This window comes from Solanum verrucosum, unplaced genomic scaffold (assembly GCF_900185275.1).
Source record: "Solanum verrucosum unplaced genomic scaffold, falcon-dt-bn FXZP01000266.1, whole genome shotgun sequence".
In the NCBI taxonomy this organism is placed as follows: Eukaryota; Viridiplantae; Streptophyta; class Magnoliopsida; order Solanales; family Solanaceae; genus Solanum; species Solanum verrucosum.
This window is the reverse complement of record NW_026019962.1, coordinates 295,843-314,760: the sequence shown is the minus strand read 5'-3', so window position 1 is coordinate 314,760 and position 18,918 is coordinate 295,843.

The window sequence follows — 18,918 nt, the reverse complement described above, 5'->3', positions numbered from 1 at the left end:
GAATCTTGAACCGAAGAAGAAGCACTGTTAGTGTGTTTTCTCTACCTTTTGTGTCGATTGAAGGTTTCCGATGAAGTTTTATTTCATTCCATTAGAAAAAGGATTATTTACAATTGAAATTGTAGGTTGATTATCAGCAAAGATTTCAGTGCTCTTCTTTTGCTCCAAGTACAAATCTGCCAATAGCTCCCGAATCCAAAAGGGCTTGATTCGTAGTTGATGCAACTAGAATGTATTCTACTTCAGTTCTAGATTGAGCCACAATATCTTTCTTCATTGAACATCAGGAGAACATTCCAGAACAAAAACTAAAACATTAACTTGAGGTGTTTCTTATATCAACTGAGCTATCTCCTTTGATACTACTATGCACTGCTTATGTTTGTCCTCAAATGTTCTCTAATATCTCTCTATACACACTACATGAAAAAATTCAGTGTACACCAATTTGAGGAGCTGAGTATTATGTGTCTTGCCTTTTGTGTTTAGAATAATCCACTAGGAATGTTGCTCCCATGTTGTTGCTTGATATGTTGACATGTTCATTTAGTTTAGTAATCTATGGAACATGCTTTTAGTGAAGTGAAAGGATACAAAAAGGTGATCTCTCGATTCCAAATCTCCTTGACAAAGTTTACACTTCTGGTCAGCGTCTATGCACATGATGTTAATCTATCAGTAGTTAGGAGTCTATTTTGCAATTGCGACAAAAACATGAATCTAGATTTAGGTCTAGCTGCATTTGCAAACCTCATACCTGTCCAAGGTACTCTATCCCACTCCCCAATAAGTTGTAAGTAGATTATCTTGATGGTACCATTTACATGTCAAAGTAATTGTGTTTTTTCAAGTAAACTCCCGGCTACTATAATCTTCTTAACCGTCTAAGATGCCTGTTATGGTAGTGGAGCTGATATGATATGATGGTTTTTGATGTGGAAATTTTGAATTCATCTGATCCAAAGCTTATCAACTTTATGAGCTAGATCCCAACATGTATTTGTTATTCCTTCCTTGTTTCATATTTGTAGGTTAATAAGATTTAGTCCACTTTCTAACTTGGGAAGGCACATCTTGTCCCATTCTATTATGGCCCTTTTTGTAATAGTGTTGGTTCCTGACCAGATGTAACTTTTAAAGTAGGCCACAATAAGCGTTATGATCTAAGAGGGAACCACAAACAATTGAGCCAAACTAGTTGTGTTCTACCTGTATAAGAAAGATTTTTTGTAGTCCAAGAAGAGATTCTTGCTACAATTCTATCAATAAGAGGAGCCCATTGGTCGACATACATCTTCTTGGTGGATAGTTGTATACCTATATATTTGAATGGTAATTCCCCAAGGGTAAAACCAAATTGCAGTACTAAGCTCTCTTGTATTTGTTGATTGATGCCATCAAAGCAGAAAGAGATCTTACCAATGTTTGCTTTGTAATAGGAAGAGATAGAAGGCTGATCACCTCTTGCAAACAATAAAAGATCATCTGCAAAACATAGGTGAGTAATACAAAGTTTGGAGCACTTGGGATGACACTTGTTCTGTCTATTTTGTTTGAAATTACCTAGAAATCTGGTCAAATACTCCATAGCAATAACAGACAAATAGGGAGAGATAGGGTCTCCTTATGTAACTCCCTTAACAACATCAAAAGGTTCCATAGGCTCACCATTTACTATGATTGAATAGTGAACGGTTTGCACACACTCTAAAATACATTGAATGAATCTAGTAGGAAAGCAAAGTCCTTCCAGCAATTGTTTCACATAGCTCCACTCTCTAAAATCATATGCTTTATGTAGATCAATTTTGATCATTCACTTAGGTGAGATGCTTTCTAGCGTAGGCTCTCACTAGTTCATTGGCCAGAATTATGTCTTAAGCTATTTTTCTACCAGGATCAAATCCAAAATTGTGCTTCACAAATATGGTAGGCATAACTTGCTCAAACCTTGTAGCAATAATCTTGTAAAGGGTAGAGCAACAGGCAACTGGCCGATAATCTTTAATGTTATTTTGTGCAGCATTCTTGGGAATCAGGCTTATCATAGTACGATTAATAGGTCTATATATTTTTCCCTGATTGAAAAAAATCCATTACTGCATCACAAATATCCTCTTTAATTGTTCTCCATAATTTTTTTAATAAATATGCATTGTATCAATCTACTCTAGGAGAGTTATCATCTCCTATTGCTTTCAGAGCTTCATAGACTTCTTTTGAAGTGACATTTTTTCATAACTCCACTCCTTGGGCATGAGAAATAGTGGGACCCTTTTGCATTGCATGTATGTTGACACCACGAAGAATTGATTTAGTTGTTCCCATAAGCCGTTTATAGAAGTCCATAGCCTACTTTTTTATGTTGTCCGGATCAGTCAATTTAACCATTGTGATAGAATTAAGCTGATTTATTTGTTTCCTGGTATTCCTCTATTTCATCACTGCATAAAAGTATTTATTGTTGGCATCTCCTAGCTTTATCCGGTGGGATCTTGATTTCTATCTTAGGGCACTTTCTTCAATATTACTCCATCTTCCAATGTCCTGCAAATATTATTTTTCTTTATGTAGTTGATCATTTGAGCATTGTGAAACTATCTGGCTTTGGACATGGGCAATACACATGTTTGCTTTGGACCTGGGCAATATCCGTTCTGGCTTTGGTGATCTTTTATGTAATATTCAAGAATTCTTCCTTATTCAGTCTCTTAAGCACATGCTTTAGAGCGTTGTGTTTTTCCCACACTTTTGCCATCAACGCTTCTGGAATCTTTTTATTCTACACTGATGCCACAATATTATGAAATGTTTAATGATCACCCCGAATATTAAAGATTACAAAGGAAGTTTTGGCCCTCCATATAACCCATTAACTTTGAGTAGGATGGGAGAATGATCAGAGGTATTAGAAAGATCATATGTAGTAATTACATGTCCCCATTGGATCATCAAATCTCAGTTCCTAAATACTCTATAAATTATGCTATTGATTCGATTTGTTCCCAGCATTTTATTGCTCCATGTATAATAATCTCGCCTCTAAAGTAGCTCATGCATTTGTATATCTTGGATGCACTGAGTGAAATCTTTGATCTCTGCAGATGTGACAGGAGTCCTATATATTCTATCATTGTGGTGAAGTATACCATTAGAATCACCTGCTTTTATCCATGGTTGTGAGACACCTTGGTTAATCTCAATTAACTTATCCCAGAAGGTTTTTCTCTTTTCTATAGTGTTGAATCCATACATGACATTAAAAGAGACACTAAACATCACTAGTAGTGGTAGTGATTTGACAAAGTATAATTTGAGAGGTAGAGCATAAGTGAGTAATCGTGTAAGAATTTGGATCCCAAACTATCCAAATCCTACCATTAACTACATCATGATAGTCACCTAGGGTGTTCCAGTTAGGAATAATATGATTAGCTTTATTCATTGAGTCATGTTCTTTAACTCACGTTTCCACCAATCGTCCAAGATTAATATGATAATTCTTAAAAGAATGCTTCAACTCATTTTGATTGTGCCATTTATTAATACTTCGCACATTACAGATCATCATATTCATTGAGGGGATTTAGTAAGGTCTCCTTAAGCTGAATCTAATACTACGTCTGAAAAAGCCTCTACTGATTAAAGTTGCTGAGACATGCCCCCAGCTAACTCTAGCAAAATTGAAACTAAAAAAAAGACTGACTATGAAAACATGTCTATTATCCTCGAAGTAAGAGGACTCACCACTAAAGTTGCTGAACTAGAGATTGAGAATCAATCTATGCATGATATGGATGCTGAAAAAGTGAACCTACATCATGGAATGATGTAGCACAGAGTATGCATCAGTACGTGGAATGTATTGAGCATGCATGATATAGAATATAGCTGAAAAAAATACATAAACTAAACAAAGCATACTGGGCAACGATATAATATAAATTGAATGTAAATGATGTATACTGAAGACTGAGCTAAATGCAATGACCAAGTACAAATCATGAGAATAGCAGTATGAGACTGAATATTGAAGTATAACAGATGACTTGGTCAAAATGCACTAAATCTGATTGTGGGAGCTACTATTAACCGACATAAAACTATGTTATTTAAATGTGGAGTTAGATGTATACGCCCCATTGAGAGGACCCAATATACCTTGCCAGGGGTATAGAGGCATGGCTGGCGTGATCACCAAATCTGATGCCCAATAGAGGGGACTTATAAACCTATGGGGTACATAGTTCTAGGACTATGAGGGTACGCTGAACCCTAGTCCAACTCAGTCTAAGCCTACTCTCAACTAGAATGTGTATAAACAACATAACTGAAATACTGGAGAGGTCAATGTTCTGACATGCAAATTTGAGAATGCAACATTTAAATACTGATAATGAAACATTCTCAACTAGATCATGTATATATGTTTTACTGACCTAGCAAGTGTAATTCAATAACTAAGAGAATATACAAAACTAGGGTTCTGAATTTCATGCAAAGAACTAAGCAATGATTTCACGAAAACATGATAATTTCATTAGGATTACTATAACAACTAATTCACAACAATTCTCCAAGGTTCTAGAAACTCTAGGTCTAAACATGATATCGAAAATCAAGAAATCTGACTAAATTCTAGGGACCTAGTGGAAGAAAGGAACCCACTAGTGAAATCCCACATACCTAGTGATGAAATTCAAGGAGAAATCTTTCGGTTTCAGGGTTGAAACTGAAGAAAACTTGTTGCGTTCTTGGAAGGGTTTGGGTCGCCTCTTTTGCTCTAAGTTTCTAGGCTTAAACTAAAAAAAAACTACATAGTTTAGGCGTTAAATGATGTAGTTTAGATCCCTAACATATTAGGGAAAAGACCAAAACGACCCCTACTTAAAATCTGATGAGGCCACCGATGGACCGTGGAAAGACCGACAGTTCGTCCTGTTAGTTTGTCGCTTTGTTTCAAAGGGCTGCTGGCTTGGGGTCTAAACCACAGACCTGGACCACGTACCATGGTCCCACGTACGATCCATAGGTCTTGCCATTGGTCTTGCCATTGGTCAACACTTTTCTGGGAGTTCTCGAGGATGTTGAGGTGGCCAATCACGGACCACACCTACGGTCCGTGGTTCAGACCACGGGTTAGCCTCGTGGGTGGCACCTGCAACTTATGAAATTTTATAGATTTGGTTCTTTTCGAATCTAGGGTGTGATATTATCTCCCCCTTTGGAACATTCGTCCTCGAATGAAGTCTGACTAACTGAATATGGAGGGAAGGAGCTGCAATCCCTACTACTAAGTACAAAAACTGATACCTAACTAAACAGAGTTCCAAGAACAAGAAAATACGCTGAAAATGCAAGTATAACTGAGGGAACATTATAGTGATACTAAATTTATTCAAGAGAAACTTGGGAGACTGGAACGGAACTATTACCTCAAGCTAAAATGGAATTGGAAGGAAAGAGTTGAGGATACTTGGCCTTCATGGTTGTTTCTTCTTCCGAGGTAGCTCCATGTACGGACTGACTCCCCCACAAAACCTTAGTGAAGCGACTTTCTTATTCCTCAACCTACGAACCTAACGATCAAGAATTTTAACTGGCAGCTCTTCATAGGTGTCCTTTATAGCCACACTCTGTAATGGCACTATCGATGATGGATCACCCACACACTTTTCCAACAAGGAAATGTGAATGTCTGGGTGAATTACTGCTAGTTCTGCTGGAAACTCTAACTCATTAGCCACATTTCCAAACCTTTTCAGGATTTTGTAAGGACCTACATATCTCCTATTGAATTTCCCTTTTTTTCCAAATCTCATCACCCCCTTCATAAGTGACACTTTGAGGAAAACACAATCATCGATTTCAAACTCTAAGTCCCTTCTCCTTACATTTGTATAAGACTTTTAACGACTCTGAGCTGTCTTAAGTCTACCTCTGATGAGCTGAACTTATTCCATAACATCATGAACCGAATCTGGCCCAATCAATGCTGCTTCACCTACTTCAAACCAACCAATCAGAGATCTGGATCTACACCCATATAATGCCTCATAAGGGGCCATTTGAATACTGGAATGGTAACTATTAATGTAGGCGAACTCTATAAGAGGTAGGTGATCATCCCAACTTCCCTTGAAATCAATCATGCAAGCTCTCAACATGTCCTCTAAGGTCTTAATGGTACATTCTGCTTGACCATCTCTCTATGGATGGAATGTTGGTTGGGATTTACCTAAGTACCAGGACCTTTCTGAAATGATTCCCAGAAATTAAAGGTAAAATGAGGACCTCTATATGAGATGATACACAAAGGAACCTATTTCATTAATGTAGAGTTTAGCGTAATCTTCTGTTGAATCTGTAATCTTAACAGCCAAGAAGTGAGCGGACTTAGTAACCCTGTCCACTATAACCCAAATGGAGTCATGCTGTCTGCGAGTACGAGGTAAACCCGTATTGAAGTCCATGTTTATCACTTCCCACTTACATATAGGAATATTAATCTCTTGGGTCATACCTTCTGTTTTCTAATGTTCAACCTTAACTTGTTGACAATTGGGGCACTTAACCACAAAATATGCTATGTCCCTTTTCATGTCATTCGACCTAAAGACTTCCTGTAGGTCACGGTACATCTTAGTGGCACCTAGATGAATGGAATACTTGGAGTTATGAGCCTCTGTAAGGATATGCTGCCTCAACTTTCTGCTGATGAACTACACATTTCAACTGAAGCAATGTATGATCACTATCTTGTTTTTCCTTAGCCTCCGTTACCAATGAAGATGCAAATCTATTTTAAACTATCACTCCACTCTCTGACGTGTTTGTAAGACCAAGTCCTAAGCGAGTAAGTCGGTGAACATATTTTGCTAATTTTTCCTTTCTTCCTCAACATGTGCTAAACTACCCATAGATAATCTGCTAAAAGCATCAACTACTACATTGGCCTTACCTGGATGATAAAGCACATACATATAATAGTCCTTGAGGAATTCAAGTTATCTACTCTGACGAAGATTCAACTCTGTTGGGGTGAACACATATTGGAGCCTCTTATGATTGGTGAATACATCAACATGCACACCATACAAGTAGTGTCTCCAAATCTTTAGGGCAAATACTACAGCTGCAAGATTAAAGTCATGAGTCGGGTACTTCTGCTCATGGATCTAAAGTTGTGTAGAAGCATAAGTAATGATCTTACCTCGTTGCATTAACACACAACCTAAGCCGACCCCGGACGCATCACAATAGATTACATATCTGTCTGAACCATCTGTAGAGTCAAGACTTCCTTTTTCTTAGTCAACTTAGTCAATGGAGAGGCTATGGATGAAAATCCTTCAATAAATATCCTTTAATAACCAGCCAAACCCAAGAAACTTCTGATATTTGTTGGAGAGGTGGGGCTGGGCCATTGTTTCACTGCCTCTATTTTTTGAGAATCCACTTAGATTCCTTCGCAAGATACCACATGACCAAGGAAAGCAACATACTGTAAATAGAATTCACATTTGCTGAACTTAGCGAATAACTGGCGATCCTTAAGAGTTTGCAGAACCACTGTATGATGAGTCGTATGCTCCCTCTCATTATGAGAATATATGAGGATATCATCAATAAAGAAAATAATAAACAAATCCAAATATTGTTTAAACACCCTGTTCATTAAGTTCATGAAATCTGCAGAAGAATTTGTTATTCCAAAAGACATATTTACAAATTCATAGTGACCATACCGAGTTCTAAAGGCTATTTTTGGAATGTCACTATCTCTGACTCTAAGCTAATAATAGCCAGATCTGAGGTCTATCTTAGAAAAACAACTAGCACCCTGAAGTTGGTTGAACAAGTCTTCAATCCTGGGGATAGGATACTTATTCTTGATTGTGACTTTGTTCAGCTGACGATAGTCAATGCACATCCTGAGAGAACCATCTTTCTTTTTCACAAAAAATCCTGGTGCACCCCATGGGGAAATACTAGGTCTGATGAAGTCTTTATTTAGAAGGTCTTTTAACTGTTCTTTTAATTCCTTAAGCTCAGCTAGAGCCATTTTGTAAGAAGGAATAAAAATGGAGTGGGTATTTGGAAGGAGATCAATGCCAAAGTCAATTTCCCCTTTGGGGGGGAACTCTGAGAAGATCTTCTCGAAACACTTCTGGAAACTCATTTACTACTGGAACTGACTAATGAGTTGGGGTCTCAGAGTTTGAATCCTTAACCCGAACAAGATGATAGATATACCCCTTGGAAGTAATCTTTCTGGCCTTAAGGTAAGAAATAAATCGACCCATAGGCACTGATCTACTACCTTTCCATTCTAAGATTGGCTCGTTTCGAAACTGAAACCGAACGATCCTAGTTCTACAATCGATTGAGGCATAACAAGAATGTAACCAATCCATGTCTAGAGTGATATCAAAATCTACCATTTCTAACTCTAAAAGATCATCTGAGGTGACTTTCTTAAAAAACTATGACAAGGCAATTCCTGTATAGACGTCTAGCTATAACTGGGTCACCAACTGGAGTAGAGACTGAGAAGGGTTCTTAAACAGTTTCTAGAGTGACACAAAAGTAGACTACTATATATGGAGTTACAAAGGAAAGAGTAGACCCTGGATCTAACAATGCATATACATCAAAGTGAAAGACTCGTAATGTACCCGTGACCACATCAGGAGAGAATTTTTCTTATCCTGGCGAGCCTGGATAGCATACAATATGTTCTGGCACTAACCGCCACTTGTACGAGATAGAGCATCCTGCTGGTGCTGCTGGAGATGTAGACTGAGACCTAGTGTTGTTACCTCTTTGAGGCCTACCTAGCAGAAAGGGCAATCCCTCAACCTATGGTCAGATTGACCACACTCAAAGCATTCTTCCATGTCCGCAAAGCTGTAACACCCCAGATTCGAGGAAGGAAAAATTCCAAATTTTTAGAAATTACAAATGACCTATGGACCGTCAGTCGACTTACGGCCCGTCAATCGGCTGCATTGATGAATTAGTCAACTTACGGCCGATCAGTCAACTCCGTCGATGGGCCAGTCAACTTTTAGTTTTCAGACCCCTAATTTCAGCCCTGTCACAGCCAAACTAGAATTGATAGGATGGACTGTCAGTCGACATATGGCCCATCAGTAAGCTCCATCTATGGGCCAGTCGACTTTTAGTTTAGGGGTAATATGTTATTTTCCTAATTAGTTTATCTAGAAAACACTTCGTTTTGGTCAATTTTAGCCTATTATTCTAGTAAGATTTTACCCTAAACCATTATTCTATAGTATTCACCAAGCTTAGAACAAAAGAGGAGAAATAGGTGACGCAAAATCCTTCCAAGAACGCAACAAGTTTTCTTCCGTTCCAACCCCAAAATTGAAAGATTTCTCTGTGAATTTTGTCACTAGGTATGTGGGGTTTCACTAGTAGATTCCTTTCATCCACTAGGTCCCTAGAATTTAGTCAGATTCTTGATTCTCTGTATTATGTTTAGACCTAGGGTTTCTCAAACCTTGCAAAATATTTGTGAATTAGCTATTATAGTATTCCTAATCAAATTATTATGTATTCATGAAATCGTTGCTTAGTTATTTACATGAATTTCAAAACCCTAGTTGTGTAGAATCTTTTAGTTCATGAATTACAACTTGCTAGGTCAGTTTAAACAGATATACATGCTCTAGTTAAGAATGTTTCATTGTCAGTATTTCAATGTTGCATTCTCAGATTTTCATGTCAGAACATTGAGCTATATATTATTTCAGTTTTTTTGTGTCATAGATATTCCAGTTCAGAGTAGGCTTAGACCGAGTTGGACTAGGGTTCAACGTACCCTCATAGTCCTAGAACTACGTGCCCTTATAGGTTTATTAACCTCCTCTATCGAGCATCAAATTTAGTGATCACGTTATTCATGCCTTTATACCCCTGGAAAGGTATATTGGTTCCTCTCGATGGGGCATAATTTGACCATGTTTTCAGTTATATTTCAGCATTCAGTCTCAATATGTCATGTTCAGAATTAGGACTTAGTCATTACATTCAATTTAGCTTTTTAGTATATTTCGACATTTACATTCAGTTTAGATTATGTTATTGCCCAGTATGCTTTGTTCAGTTATGTATTTTATTGAGCTATATTCCATATATTACATATTCTGCATGGTCAGTACATTTCAAGTACTGACACATACTATGTGCTACATCATTTCATGATGTAGGTTTAGGTACTCAGCATCCAGATTACCCATAGATCGGTTCCAGATATCTATTTCAACAGCTTCAGTGTTGTGTCCTCATACTTCAAGGACAGTAGACATGCTTTACACTTTTCAATATTTAGTTTTGCTATGGTAAGATGGGGGCATGTCCCAACAACTTTAGTCAGTAGAGGATTTTTCGAACATAGTACTAGATTCAGTTTTAGTTTTGAGTTTGATCTTCTATGTATTATTAAACTCATAGTCTTTTCTATATTCAAATCAGTATTGGTTATCCCCCACTTTTAGTTAATTATGGTTTTAAGCTTCCACATAGTATCATTATATTCAGATTATTTTAGTAGGCTTATGATATTCCTGCTTCAGGGTTAGCTTGGGGTCACTCGTGATCCTAGGTCCCATGTTTACGTCTAGGGGGTAGCCTTGGGGAGTGACAAAGGCACTCACCCGGATGGTTCTTACCACACTTTGGACAAGTTAAGAAAGTCCTGTTACCTCAAGCACTCCCCTTAGACTTAGAGCATGATGGCTACCTTTCTTTTCTTGTAGAAACCTGGGGATGGAGCACTAGCTGATGAAGGTGATGGGGTTGTAGACCTTTGCTGAAACTGTGAGAGATTTCCACCACTCAATTTCTGTTGAAAGTATTCATAATTCCGTATTCTAGCCTTCTTGTTGTCCTTAGCCATTTCCCTAAACTTATATCCCTTAACTGTTGAGCATGAGTCATGAGCCGAGAGATATTTATCTCCTCTAACAACATAGCATTCCTACACTCTGTCTTCACTAAGTCGGATACTCCAAACAAAACTTCCTCATCTGTGCCCTCGAATCAACAACCATATATGGAGCATACTTGGAGAGTTGGGTGAACTTAAGTCCGTACTCTTGGACAGACATTGTACCTTAGCTCAAATTCATGAATTCCTAAGCCTTAACCTCCCTCAACTCCATTGGGAAGAACCTGTCCAGATAAACTCCAGTAAAGCATTCCCAAGTCAGAGGAGCTGCATATGAACTTTTGTTTTCTTTCCATTGAGTGAACCAAGTGTGAGTCACATCCTTAAGATGGTACGATGTCAACTCTACCCTATCATTACCAGTTACTTGCATCACTCAAAAGATCTTCTTAACCTCATCAATGAAGTTTAGTGGGTCCTCACCAACCTGCAACCCTAGAAACTCTAGCGGATTCATCCGAACAAAATCTCGAACCCTGGCTCCTGCTAACCCATTATTAGCATTAGTAGGAACTAGGGCCTGTTGATTGTTCTGAATAGCCACACTCTGAGCCAAGAGCTAGATAGCATTCCGAAACTCTACATTTGAAACCTCATGGTATAGGACTGGAGGAACTGCATTAACATTGCGTGCATTAGCATTCCTTGCGTTAGCTCTATGAGGAGGCATGATTTGAAACACATAATGATGAATTAGAAAGGAGATCATACCAATGGACGATAAGAATATCAAAGAAGTGAAGTTTTTCTTAAAACACTTTGTAGCCTCCCTATCATTAGATGTAGTGCAATTCACACCCATGAAAATGACTCTACTTAGTGTGGCTTTTACACAACCTAGGACTCTTGAGCCTAATGCCATGATTCCAAGTTTGTGACGCCTTGAGGCTACCTCCTTCACGTAAACACGGGACCTAGGATCACGAGGGACCCCATGCTAAACCTGAAGCTGGCATATCATAAGCGTACTGAAAGATAAGTAAATAAAAATACTATGTGGAGGCTTAAAACAATAGATAAATGAAAGTGGGGAATACCCAAACTGATCTAATATAAAATACTATGAGTTTAGTGATACTGAACAATCACTTAAAAACTAAAGGTGAATCTAATAATATGTCTGAAAAAGCCTCTACTAACTAAAGTTGCTGGGACATGTCCCTAGCTAACTCTAGAAAAATTGAAATTAAAGAAAAGACTTACTATGAAAACAAGTCTATTGTCCTCGAAGTATGAGGACTCAACACTGAAACTGCTAAACTGGAGATCGGGAACCGATCTATGTGTGAACTGGATGTTGAACACCTGAACCTACATTATGAAAGGATGTAGCACATAGTATGCGTCATTACTTGGAATGTACTAAGCATGCAGGATATTGAATATAGCTAAACAAAATACATAAACTGAACAAAGCATACTGGGCAATGATATAATCTGAATTGAATGTAAATGTTGTAATTTACTGAAGATTAAGCTAAATGCAATGACCAAGTACTAATCATGAGACTAACATGCTGAGATTGAATACTGACGTACAACTGAGGACTTGGTTAAAATGCCTAAATCTGACTGTGGGAGCTCCTATTAACCGACATAAAACCATGTGAGCTAAACGTGGAATCTAATGTATATGTCCCATTGAGAGGACCTAATGTACATTGACATGGGTATAGAGGCATGACTAGCTTGATATCTAAATTTTATGCCCAACAGAGGGGACTTATAAACCTTCGAGGCACATAGTTCTGGGATAACGAGGGTACGCTGAACCCTAGTCAAACCCGGTCTAAGCCTACCTCCGACAAGAATGTGTATAAACAACATAACTGAAATACTGGACAGCTGAATGTTCTAACATGCAAAATCTGAGAATTCAACATTTAAATACTGATAATGAAGCATTTTTAACTGGAGAATGTATATCTTTTTCACTGACCTAGCAAGTGTAATTCATGAACTAAGAGAATCTAAACAACTAGGGTTCTGAATTTCATGCAAATAACTAAGCAACGATTTTATAAAAATATAATGATCTGATTAGGAATACTATAACAACTAATTCACAATAATTCTCCAAGGTTACAGAAACCCTATGTCTAAACATGATATCGAGAATCAAGAAATCTTACTGAATTCTAGGGACATAGTCGAAGAAAGGAACTCACTAGTGAAATCCGACATACCTGGTGACGAAATTCAAGGAGAAAACTTTCGATTTTGGGGCTGAAATTGAAGAAAACTTGATGTGTTCTTGGAAGGGTTTGAGTCCCCTTTTTTCTTCTCTTTTGCTCTAAGTTTGATGAATTTTTGTGAATGAATCACTTAGCAAGTTCTCATTAAGTTACTAGGCTTAAACTAACCAAAACTACTTAGTTTAGGGGTTAAACGATGTAGTTTAGATGCCCAACACATAGGGGAAAAGACCAAAACGACCCCAACTTAAAATCTGACGAGGCCACCGACGGACCGTGAGCTGACCGACGGTTCGTCCTATCAAACACTCACTTGGCTTCAAAGGGCTGCTGGCTGGGGGTCTAAACCATGGACCTGGACCACGGACCGTGGTCCCACCTACGGTTCATAGGTCTTGTTGTTGGTCAAGACTTTTCTGGGAGTTCTAGGGGATGTTGAGGTGGCTAACCACGTACCACACCTATGGTCCATGGTTCAGACCACGGGCCGTGGGTTGGCCTCGTCGGTGGCACCTGCAACTTCTGAAATTCTACATATTTGGTTCTTTTTGAATTCACGGTGTTACAACATATATCTCTCTGATAACTACTATTCCCCTTTCTCTGTGGTATAGTGCTCAATGATGGGAAATTAATTAGATCATACAATAGACAAGTTTTTAGAGCTTCCTGAATTTGCTTTCGGGGAGGAGTGTTAGTACCAGTCTGATCTATCAAAGTTCTTTAAGGAGCATGAGAGCTAGAACCTGCAATATTTATTCTGCTATATGAAGTTTGGGGGTGGTGAGCATATGTGCTAGTAACCTTATTTTGATCTATTGTGATGATCTCAGAGGGAATGACACCTTTGTCTTCTATGTTTGCTCAATCTTCCTCGACTCAGGTCTCTTTCCTTATTTTGCTACTAGATCTTTTATATCCTGTGGATGGAAGGAGTGTCCAACAACAAAGTATATAGTACAGAAGTTAGGGCTCCTTTCATAAACTACTTGCTCCTCAAATTAATTACCGTTGGGATCCAAAACTATTATCTCTCCGGCAAGGTTTTAGTGATATTCACTTCTATCAGCATCTTAGCGAATGAGATTCTAGTTTGTTTTGTTGTGCACTCATCAGCCAAAATAGGAATCCCTACCACACTTCCTATTTTACGTAATGATTCTCTCCCCCAACAGAATATTGTCGAATTTAGAAATTTAATCCATAAAGGAATCAATGTACGAAACTGTTCGCTGAAATCAAAATCCTGAGTCCAAGGTATCATAATAACAAGCTTATTTTTCATTGTGTATGGACAAAAAAAGAGTACTTTCATACTAACATGCTTATTATTTATTGTGTATGGATCAAAATAGAGTACCTCATTCAAATCTTCAGTGGATTGGAATTTGATTACCTAGTATCTTTTTTTCGTGGTAGCAAAGCTTTGGTTCCGTAACACATGCCCAAAATTGCCCAATGTATCTCTTAATAGAATTATACCTTGGTGTTTCTCCTATAAAATAGGCAACTAGATCTGGTTTCCACTTGGTTACTTCTCTATCAACCACCTCTTGGAATAGTTGTACCACTAGTTGCTCGTTCAGAATTTCTAGAGGGATATACTTGAAAGACAAACCACTGGTTGTTGCTCTATTATTAATGAATAAGGAGGTCCAAGTAGCATCTTTTTGTGGATCGTTAACCCCAACACTTACAATGTTGTTAGCAGGTGGAGATTAATATCCTTTTCTTGCAGATATAGGTACCACTGTTCCATTGATTACTTTGTTCTTCAAGCCTGGGTTGCAATCACTATGCATTGATTGAGCTAGCGGGATGGAGCTTAGTTGTACCCTCCTCATGGATTTATCGTCCCCAAAGGAAGTGCTAGCGTCATGGGTGATGTTAACATTAGTGGGTAGTGTCGGGTAGATTTGTTTTCCTCATCATCATGGTTCATCAGATATGTAGAACTGTTTATCACAACACACGGTTGTTTCTGAAGTCTTCCTCGACTGCTTCCACGACCTCAAGGTATGGCAACCATGATAATTTGAGATTGTGTAACTTCTATCAAATACACTTCATCCAATTCTAACTGTAGACGGTCATTAAGCAATATATAACCCAACAATTGAGTTGAGGTCGAATCCTACATGGAGCAGTACATGTTCAAATTCAATTAAGAAGTACGAATGTGATCTAACTACATATAGAAATAGAAATTATCGAAAAAGACATGAAACAAGTCAAAAGGGGTAGGTATGGAAATACCTCACCCTACCCACAAAAGAAAATTAGTTGTCCTCAAATGCTACTACACAAAAATAATCAATAAAAACAACAGAGATGGAGAAAAAACAATGATCTTGTCTACTCAGTCACTCCGTCTGTCGGGGTATCAATGCCTGGGGTAACACTCTGAGTATGGGCATCAGTGCTCGGTGTAGCATCAGTTGTGGCTCCATTGGGCCTGGCATAGTGGCACTCTCAAGGAGGCCTATCGTCATGTCTCGAACATGGCACCCTCTAAGTCGGCCATATCCTCATAAATAGCCGCATCTCGCTCCGCAAGATGCTCCTCATCGGTCTCAGCCTCATACTCAGCAGCAACAACATCCTGCATAATATCATCTTTGGTGGTAGCCAGAGGTACCTCAACACAAGCTGGAATCTCAGCACTCAGATCATTGTGGATCTCCACTGTCCCAAATAGAGGAGTGAAGTCTGCGGACTTAAGCTGGTTAACTTCCTTCCTCAGCTCAGAAACATTGACTTTCAAAGCCATAACCTCAGCTGAAACACCATGCTCTCTCTCACAAACGTCAACTCTCGCTGAGAGGGCATCAATGGAAGCCTTGAGAGGAGTCAGCACATCGGTAATATCTCTTTCAATCATCCAGGGCACCTCGGCCTCTATCCGGGAAGCCTGCACATCTGCAGAATGGGCTAGGTTCCCCATCTTGAGGAGCATAGCCTGAGTAATCGGAGTCCTAATCGTAGTGGTACCAGTAGCAGCTCTAGGAGGCAGGGACGCAACAGAAAAACTCGGGGCCTGGGAAGGAGTGGAAGTAGATGTACCTGAAGGCCGAAGGGCCGGAGTACGCAAGGCTTCCTCTGCAGGTAAAGAATGAATATCAACCTCTAGGGCTTGATTCGCCAGAGCTGCTCTCCTGCTATACGCCTCTCCCGTGTGTACTAGGCCTCTATGCACTAGATGTCGGTGGAGGATGTGGGTGTAATCTCAACATCCCTCTTCTCGTCACGAGAAACTCTAGCCCGATGGTATAACTGTGTAATGAGTACTGGACATGGAAGAGACGTCTGGTGCTGTTTGGACCTCATGGCCATCTCCTAATTTATAATCAACCCCATGTTCAGAATCTTCCAGGCTATGAGAGATCCGAGACAGGCCGCCTTTGGGTGATGAATCAAAACTAGTACCGGCCTGCTATGTTCAGATCCTTTTTCTCGATAGGTGCTCCGGCCTCAATCCACCTCGGGGTGGTCTGAGAAATGAAGGGAGCTAGCAAGCCCTTCAGGTCATCGAGAGTCTCTAAAGTAATAATCCTCTGGTACTCGTGCTCAAAACCTACAGCCTAATCAAACACAACATTGATATCATCACTGCCGCATCTCACCATCCTCCCTCGAACCATCATAGACTCTATCGGTCTAAAGGCAGTGGCTTGCTTCTTTCCCTTTGGTACCAGGTCACTGTAAGTCGTATAAAACTCCCGGACCCATGTACGAATGTAAGGTCCACGTGGCCTGTGAAGATCTCGAACCTATGGAACTGGAGATTGTCCCACAAATTTGGGTACCTGTCCACAACACCATCTGTGGACAACCTCTTTTCTTTTAGAATGGTCCTCAAATCATCGACCTTTACCGGTTGAGTAACCAGGGAGGAGGACCCTGTATTGGTGGTGCTGGAACCACCGTTTGTGCCAAAGTTGGCATTGAATATGCAGTAGGAGGGGTCGGCTCCGGAATCCTAGACGGGTCTTGGTGAGCTTTTGTCGAATCTCTGCTCGCCGGGTCTATAGTAAATGATCATACTCAGGCTTAGATAATGAAGATTGATAATCAAAGGACTCCCCATCACTACCGGAGTTGTGCTCCGGTCTTTCAACTACGGGTGCCTTGCCCTTGCCTTTCCCTCCCATCGAAGGTGCTTTCTTGCTCTTTGTGGTGGAAGCAGTTGCTTCCTGTCACATCCCAAATTCAGATGTGATGGCACATGTCCATTTCCCACCGGACACGTCAGCCTAACCCAACCACAACGATAGAGAGGTAGAAATACGAGAATAAAAGATAATAAATAAGCAAAAGATTTTAATTAAGACTCAACACTACCCAGAATTTGGTTGTCACATGTACAAACCTCTAAATACAGAATTCAAATAAAAATATACAAGTCTCAGAGTATAGTTCTCGAATAGAACAAAACTGAAAGTAAAGATAACTCAAGGGCACGTCTGGAATGAACCGCTACCTCTCGAGTATGTCCCGAAGCTCAATCCGCTAAAGAAAATACTAAGCCGAATCTGAGAGAGCTGTCAACCTACACAATTGTGTAGAAGCAAGGGTGAGTACCGAAAACCACAGGTACTCGCAAGTAACTCTAAACTAAGCAAAACTAGCAACTACAAACAACTCCTTCCAAACCCAACCGAACCACCGAAACTTCAATCTAGCAGCAAACCAACCAACCTATACTAAACAGATCATATTCAACAGCCAGAACCAACAATATATTCTCATCAACCTCAGATCAACAAATAAGAGCAAGTAGATCAAATTCCACATAAGAAGGGTAAACCGATACAATCCACACATCACAGACAAAGATAAGGCAAATGCGATGCAAAATGCAATAATGATGTAATGTAGTCATGATGCATGTCTATCATACGATACACATCTGTTGACATAATCAGTCCGCGCTGAATACTCAAATCAGAACCCATGGGGGCCACACATGGACCATGTATCACCGCCGGAACCGGATCCGATCGGCATCTAAATTGCTAGCCGGAGCTAGTCTATCTCATATATCTCTAGCCGGAGCTAGTCTCAACTATGTCTCATATCCATCCATCCTCATATCAATGTCTCAGAACTCATGCAACAGATAGTTCACACATGGGATGAATAATGAATATGCACATGTCATAAATCACAATCATATCACAATCACATCATAATATTACACATCACCTGTCTCAATCACAACCATATCACGACCACATAATAGTATTACACATCACCTGTCTCAATCACAACCATATCACGACCACATCATAGTATTACACATCACCTGTCTCAATCACAACCATATCACGACCACATCATAGTATTACACATCACCTGTCTCAATCACAATAACTGTATCAATCATAGCCTACTCATGCTCTTCTATCCCCTCAATATCAGTTATCACATGACTTATTCAACAAATTCAGGTCACATATAAGACATTTAGCTCGTTTTATTCCCCATCTTTCATTTACAACAATTTTAATCAACAAATAAAACCCATCCTCAATTCCCATTACTCCCCAACACAATTAGGAAAGTATTCATACGTAGTCTAAGAGTTTTACAAAGTTTGGAAGCCACTTGCCTTAAAACGAATTCCAAAAGTTACTTGACTTGAGCCTTTCCTTTCCTATTATAATTCGGATCACAATAATCTATTCAAACAATTAATCACAATCACAATTCGAGTCCAATGACACCAAAATTTGTAGATAAGTCCTA